The 7,839-nt window shown below is 34.3% G+C and overlaps 1 protein-coding gene across 1 annotated transcript in view; it reads left to right on the top strand.

The window, feature by feature from the left end:
• The first annotated feature begins 4,400 nt into the window (after window positions 1-4,400).
• LOC109209101 (zinc finger BED domain-containing protein DAYSLEEPER-like) overlaps window positions 4,401-7,839 on the top strand; it is a 6,071-nt gene continuing 2,632 nt past the window's right edge. Inside the window, exon 1 of the mRNA XM_019372283.1 lies at window positions 4,401-4,622. The gene's annotated coding sequence lies outside the window, so the exon portion shown is untranslated. The remainder of the gene's footprint in view (window positions 4,623-7,839) is intronic.

Below are 7,839 nucleotides of genomic sequence, written 5' to 3'. Positions count from 1 at the left end.
TTCCCATGGGTTGACATACAAAAAGAAATATACGAATAAACATTAGTATTTTTAGAGATAAAGAAAAAGAGACATTTGAGTAAACATTGAGTATTAGACGCATACAATATTATATTGGCAGCAGCGGAGACGAGATTCACAATTATTAAATACAATATTATAATGGTATCTCTTGACTTATCTTAATTGATTTGTGGTATAAAATAATTTTTGATTATACGCCAGATTCTCTTGAAATTTGCCCTAATTATCATCACCTTTTGGTTGATTAAGAAAAAAATGAAAATAAGAGATATGGTTTACAGCACATCTGAAAATTAACTAAGATGATTTGGTTGTCAATTTCAACAAACCAAAGCATGAAACCCGTTCATATTTAGTTATTTCAAAACCAGTAATTAAATATTCTTTTCACACCACAACATTATTTTAATAAAGAATATATTATCCTTGAATATTAAGCAAACTGAAACATTGTTTAAAACAAATACTAGAATTATATTTAATCCAATGAACTAACACTAATTCATAAAGTAATACTAATTGATACTAATGAGTACTACTCATGTAAAGAACTGTGATTACATGATGTTTATTAGCTACTACGAATATGTAAAAATAAAAATCAAACTACTCAATCATCTTTAACCACGGATCCATCACCGATCAAGTGGTCTATTTTTCCATCAGGGCGCTCAAAGAAGTCTGCCACATCCAAGTGGGTGATGTCAAAATCATTGTCAGAGACAAAATTGGCTTCAGGGCCTTTATTCTTTAGAGATGCTTGATAAAGCTCAACCAAATATCTTGGTACACGACAAATATTTGCCCAATGCCCTTTTCCACCGCAACGATAGCATTCAGTTTCTGAACCATTTGCTTTTGGCTTATCATCTTTCCCTTTCCACTTTTGGTGGTTATTTCTCTTTGGGGGATGATTAACACCAGGAAAATTTCTTCCTTGTCTACGGCCACGACCATGATCACGATCACGACTACGAATAGAGTCACGTCCTTTTCCACGCTTAGCATAATGGGAATTCACCTCATCCACTTCAAGCAATGGTGTAGACCCAGTGGGTCGATTTTCGTGATTTCTCATGAGCAAGTCATTGTTTCGCTCAGCCACAAGAAGAAGAGAAATCAGCTCAGAGTACTTCTTGAAACCTTTCTCTCTGTACTGCTGTTGCAGAACCATATTGGAGGCATGAAACGTTGTAAACGTTTTTTCAAGCATATCGTAATCACTGATAGTATCTCCACAGAGTTTCAATTTAGAAGTAATTCTGAACATCGCAGAATTATATTCAGAAACAGACTTAAGTCTTGGAGCCTCAGATGAGCCCAATCATATCGTGCTTGTGGAAGAGTGACCAACTTTAAGTTGTCATATCTTTCTTTTAAGCCATTCCACAAAATAAGTGGATCTTTGACTGTGAGATATTCAATTTTCAACCCTTCATCAAGGTGATGGCGCAAGAAAATCAAGGCCTTAGCACAGTCTTGGGTGGATGCTTTATTTCTGTCTTTAATGGCATCTCCAAGACCCATTGCATCTAAGTGGATTTCAGCATCCAACACCCATGTCATATAGTTCTTGCCCGAAATTTCAAAAGCAATGAACTTTCTTTTCATAATGTCAGTCATAATTAAAAAGAGGAGAAAAATTACCTTAATCTTCTCAAAGAGCTTCTTGAGACGGTAGAGTCTCGTGTTGATAACGTGTTATAAAATAATAACAAAAGAAGAGCAATATTGTAGAGAAAGAGAGAGGGGAAATTCTTATTGAATTTTAGGATGAATTACAATGGAATAGAACCCTCTATTTATAGGGAGAGGTTGACTTAGCCACCAAGTAATAAACCCTAGAATCTCTCTAAATATGGACATTCACCATAAATAGAATTCTATTTATAGCAGTATGACCTTTTTTAGCCTTTTTAAAATTGCATTCCCGTTAGTTCAATAACCGGTAAAGTTACTGCTATATGACCAGGAGGTTATGACTTACGGGTTCAAGCCATGGAACATGGCCTCTCACAAAATTGCTGGGTAAGACTGTGTACAAAAGACCAGGGGCGGTCCTTCCCTAAAGCAGGTAAAGCAACTGCTTTAGGCCGCATATTTGTGGGGCACCCATTTTTTGAAACACCTAGTAGACTACATATAAGTTTTAAGAGAAGTTATGTGAAGTGAAAATATTTGATTTCTTCTTTAACAAATATAGAGAAGAAGGATTTACAATTGTTATGATTTTTGCTAAGGAAATTACATTTGAAATGTATATCGAACCCGAATTTCGTAAGAAACGTATGATATATAGAAAGAAATAATTTGATTAGAATGTAGATAATGAAATTTCAAAATATCTCGAAGAGTCCTTTAGAGTTAATTACTTTTTTTTACATAGTAGACAAGACTATTTTTCCACTTCAAAATAGATTTAAACAATTCGAAACATATGAAAATATTTTTGTTTTTCTATTTAGTACTAAAAAAACCGAGATCACTAATTCGAAAAAAATATAGCCTTAATCTTGAATGTTCCTTAAAGCATAATAATCAATCGGGCGTTGATGGTTTAGATTTATTTTTTGAACTAAAAGTGCCGAGAAAAACAGTACAATTAAAAAGATAACAGTTTAATTGATAAACTCAATAAATAAAAAGATTTGATTCTTTTCCAAATGTCTATATTGCTTATAGAATAGTGTTAATAACTACTACTGCCGATACTTCAGCGGAAAGAAGTTTTTCAAAATTAAAATTGATAAAATCTTAACTAAGATCACCAATGTCTCAAGAGAGGTTAGAAGAATTAGCTATATTGTCAATTAAGAAAGACTTATTAGGAGACATTGATTACAAGAAAATTATTAACTTTGCTTCTAAAAAACCTAGAGAAATAGACTTTAAATAAAAAATAATAATTTTTTAAAAAGAAAAGTTGAGGCCCCTCATAAAGTTTGGCTTTAAATCATAAAACTCATCAGGCTGTCCCTGCAAAAGACCCCTGTAATCTTCCGCCGAATCTCGCGCATAGCGGAAGCTTAGTACATCGAATTGTACTTTTTTTTAGGTAAGTGAATTAATTTAATTCAAACAAATTAAGCTCACTGAACTAACGGAAACAGAACCAAAATAGTGGTCTCAGGAATGGCTTTTTATGCAACTGCCCCCCTTAGGTCTATTTTCTTGGTGAAAGACTTGAAATAGGGGTGAAATTAAAAAATAGCCGGATTTACGAGTGGTAATTGAAAAATAGTTACAGTTTCAAAAATAAACGAAATTTAGTCACTTTTTATGTAAAGATAAATTTGAACAATAACACTATTCAAAATTCGGAAAATATTCCAGCATAATATACTGGAGTTCGAATTTTTTACATGTGAACTTCCAGCATAATATACTGGAGTTCCAGCATAATATACTGAAGTTTAAGCACAATACACTGGAGTTCAAGCATAATATACTGGAAGTTCATATACATGTGCTCCAATCTCTAGTATATTATGTTGGAACTTTCCGTGTGCTGAAGTTCTAGCATATGTTGGAAGTTCATACATAGGTGCACCAATCTCCAGTATATTATGCTGGAACTTTTCGTATTGCAACAAAATAGTGATTTTTTTTGATGACTTTACAAACGTTGGTTATTTTTTACTTATCAGTCCGAAAACTGGCTAGCCCATGCTATTTTCACTTGAAATAGATATCATCCCTTTTATTTCAAAAGTGAAATTTTACACCACCATAATGGGCTAAATTTCAAAATTCTCCATAAAGAAAGAACCCCATTTCCCCGTAAAAATAGTCCGGGCTAGCCAGTTTTCGGAGTGGTCATTCAAAAGTAGCCAGTGTTTGTAAAGTCATTAAAAAATAGCCACTATTTTGCTGCAACACGAAAAGTTCCAACATAATATACTAGAGATTGGTGCGCACCTGTGTATGAACTTCCAGCATATTATGCTGGAACTCCAACATGCGGAAAGTTCCAGTATTATACTGGAACTCCAGTGTATTATACTGGAGTTCCAACATTATATTGGAGTATTTTTCCGGATTTTGAATAGTGTTTTCGTTCAGATTTATCTTTACATGAAAAATGGCTAATTTTGATTACTTTTGAAAATGTGGTTATTTTTGAATGACCACTTATAAATTTGGCTATTTTTGAATTTCTCCCCATTCCCCAATTCCAATTTTAGCCAATGTAGGCCCCATCTTAAATAGAGTCCGCACCTAGCTACACTAACCAACCAAAAATTCCATAAAAAGTGGGCTATGGTCAAGCCACTTGACCAAAAAAAGGGTTTGACCCAAAACACACATACTAACACACCTTCAATTTCACATACTCACAAGTCATAACAATAAATGGACCTAAAAAGAAAGTCCATATCCAATACTACAACTTTTAATATATTTGGTATTCATATTTTCTTGTCAATGAACCTTATCTAAGACCAATCCCCAAACGACCCAAAAATATCATAACAAAGGTCCAGTTTGGTTTTATCGGGTTCAAGCCCAATTCTCTTTCTCTCTCTCCCCTTTCTCTCTCCTCTCTCCCTCCTGCTGAAACCCTAGATCTGGTTCACTATCGGCGCCTGAAAAACCCGGTAAGCTCCATTTCATTATCTTGGTTTTGCTCAAAATCGAATTCTAGCATCTGGGTTTTGCTCAATATCGAATTTTCTTTTCTGGGTTTTGCTCAAAATCGAATTTTTTCTTTTCTGGGTTTTGCTCTAAATCGAATTTTATTTGAGTTTCTTTTTTGATCATTTCAGATTTGACTTATTTTTCCTTTTTTAGATATATTTTTTAATGCTTTATTGTTTTAGTGTGAAGATTGTTCTCTTGGTATTTGTGTTAGTTTTATATTTATATTCTGGTGAAAATGCGTGCTATAAACTCTGTTTCATGGTTAAAATAAAGAATTTAAATTTTTTTGTTGTAGTAATATTTTTGTTTCAGTATATCAATTTTGTTCTTGTTGATTTATGGTGTAGTTATTTTGAATTTTTACTTTTCAGGATTTATTCAACTTTTTTTGCTGATATATTAAAAAAAATGAGTTTTAAGTTTACTTGTTCTGGGCTTTAAGTTGAAGGTCATTTTTAAAATCAAGGCTGACTGTGAAATGGTTCTTGAAATTTTTAGTGATTTCTTTCTGGGTGTGTAATAGATCAGTTGTTTGTAAGACTGTGTGATATGGGCTTTGTTTAAATTTGTGTCGAAGCCCATGTCTGATCCATTTTTCTGAGTTAGATCTAGTAAGTTTATGTTTGTACTTGTTAGCCCATATTTTGAGAAATGTCCTTTTTGACCCTGACTTTCTTTGAAATAGAATAGTACCCTCCTTGTTGCCTTAGTAGGAGCATTACTAGTTGAAATGCTTGCATTGGCCACTTTTCTGCCTTGTCTTTGAAAAATAGCCATTGTACTAGAGTTTCAAATTTTATAAGTGGAACTCCATGATAACACTAATGGAATTTGAAACTCTAGACCATGAATAGTTTTCAATTACAGTTTGTTTGGATTGTTGTTACATGTTGTCTCATAATGTATCGTATTGTATTGTACTGTATTGTTTAATGAATACAACGTTGGGTAGATTGTATCGTTCGCCGTCGTTTTATGATGTTACGCACCAACAATATAAAGAATAAACTTGCTACATTATTTAGAAAAAATAGGATACAAAGTAGAAATATTGTATGAAAAAGTAGGGTAACGATAAAATATGATTATTTAATAATTAGGAAGGGCAAGATGAGAGAAAAAAGCAAGGTAACAATGCCACCACAACAAATCCGTCGTTCCATAAAGTGGCACTTTTCGTCAAACGTAACGACAGATTTAACAATACGATGCAATAAAATTTAAGTAACAATCAAAACAAACATTGTATTTAACGTAACAATACGATACAATACAATGGGTAACAACCATCCAAACAAGGTGTTATATAGGGGCTAAAAGTTGGCTACAACAATAACAACATCCCAGTGTATTCCCACAAGTGGGGTCTGGAGGGGCTAAAAGTTGGCTATTTGTGAAAGTTTCCCAGTATTACTATTCAACTTTGGGTCAGCTTAGTTTAGGGATGAGTTCAGGCTGGGCCGGGCAGGGCTGGGCCTTGATGGAGGTAATTTTAGTCCCTCCAATGTGTGCCAATGGACAGGATTCTTCAGCCCTGAGGAACTAATGTCATGCATTTTGTTGGCTAAAGCTTTTGGCCTCCTGTTCTATTAGTCCAAAGAGTGAATACTATGCCTGCTCTGCAGTGATGAAGTTGCAGCCTAGTGGTTGTAACTCCACAATGCATTCGTTAGGTGCAGGATTAAAATCCTACCAATGACCATTGGCTGCAACACCATACTGAATCTCTTGGTTGCAAGGTTCAAATCCTACGTAAAGCCTTCCTCTTTTCTAAGAAGAGGGGGGGGAGTTCTTTGGATTCACGCTTCTTTTTTGTTTGGTTCACATGCTGTTAAGCCATACCGGCTAACTCAATCACATAAGCATACTAAACTGTTAGAAGTATTTTGCTGTGTGTACTTTTAGCAAGTATAAGTGTTTACTTGGGAATATTCTAAATACGGGGTCTAGCTTCACAAAAACCGTGCTAGTTGAAGTGTCAATTTGTGTATGAAGACATAAAAAGAAAGATTAAAGTTCCCTGTCTCTCATTAATCTTAACATGCTCATAGTTAAAAACTTTTGTAGCACTTTTGAGTGGATGTGATTGGTTCTTATTTCTTATTTTTTTTTTCTGTTATTTTTGTAGCCTTATAATGGCCACCTAAGTTGCTTGGACTCTTCACTTTCTGTGCCGCACCCGTGTCGACGCGACGTGGGGGTGGTGGGATCTGTACCGGATTTGGTCAACCAATGTTGGGTATTTTGACCAAAATCGACGGAGAAATTTGGGATAGATATAATAATTTCTGAAAAATAAATAACATTAAAAAGTGTACCAAATATCTACTTATCTTATGTTCCTTGGAGTTTTTAATTATAACCAACTCATTAATTTGGTTTGATTTTAGTGTTGCATATGTCACCAATGTTTTGTCACCCCCAACCCCCTTTGCACCCTGCCCTACCTCATTGCTTGGTGACTTGCAAAGGTGGAGGTGCTACCACTAGAAACCTCCTTATGCACTTGGAGATCATTTGGTTTAGCGATTAGTTATGTAGAGGTTAGTAATGCAAGAATCGAAATGCAGAGATTAGTATGCATGAATTATAATGCAGGGATTGTTTCTTGTTGGATGCTTACTCGCATTCTTATTTGACATTGTAGCCCGCATAAAATAATACAAAAACTCCCGCATAACTTATATGAGTATTATTTATGAGGAGAGGAAGTAGTAACCAAATGATATAATAATGTTGGATTCCGTGTGGGGATTATTTTCCTTATCAAACCAACCGAACGACCCCTTCATGCATTATGGTAACTTCCTTATTCTTTATTTTTAGTTATTCATTATAAAAAAAGGAGGCATCTTTTTCATTTATTTTGCTGTCCTTGCAGTTCATGAGGCTCTTTTAAAATTTGGACATGCTTTTGACCTCCAAAAAAAAAAAAAAGAATTAAAGTTCCTTCTATTGGACATAAGTTTGACTTGCTCATTGTAAGTTGTTACCTCTTTTAGTATATACTTCGTAGTAGATGTGCTTGGTTTGATGTTCTGACAGTATCTTATTTTCTTGTGCTCAACTTCCATGCCCCTTCTTATATGACCCATAGATAGTTCCATATTGATAATAAGTAATCAAGCATGCAGCTGACAAAAGAATTTGAGTTTTCTGAAACTTATCATCCCC

This window comes from Nicotiana attenuata, unplaced genomic scaffold (genome assembly GCF_001879085.1).
Source record: "Nicotiana attenuata strain UT unplaced genomic scaffold, NIATTr2, whole genome shotgun sequence".
In the NCBI taxonomy this organism is placed as follows: domain Eukaryota; kingdom Viridiplantae; phylum Streptophyta; class Magnoliopsida; order Solanales; family Solanaceae; genus Nicotiana; species Nicotiana attenuata.
The sequence above is the reverse complement of the archived record's forward strand: the minus strand, read 5'-3'. Positions and strand labels throughout refer to the sequence as shown.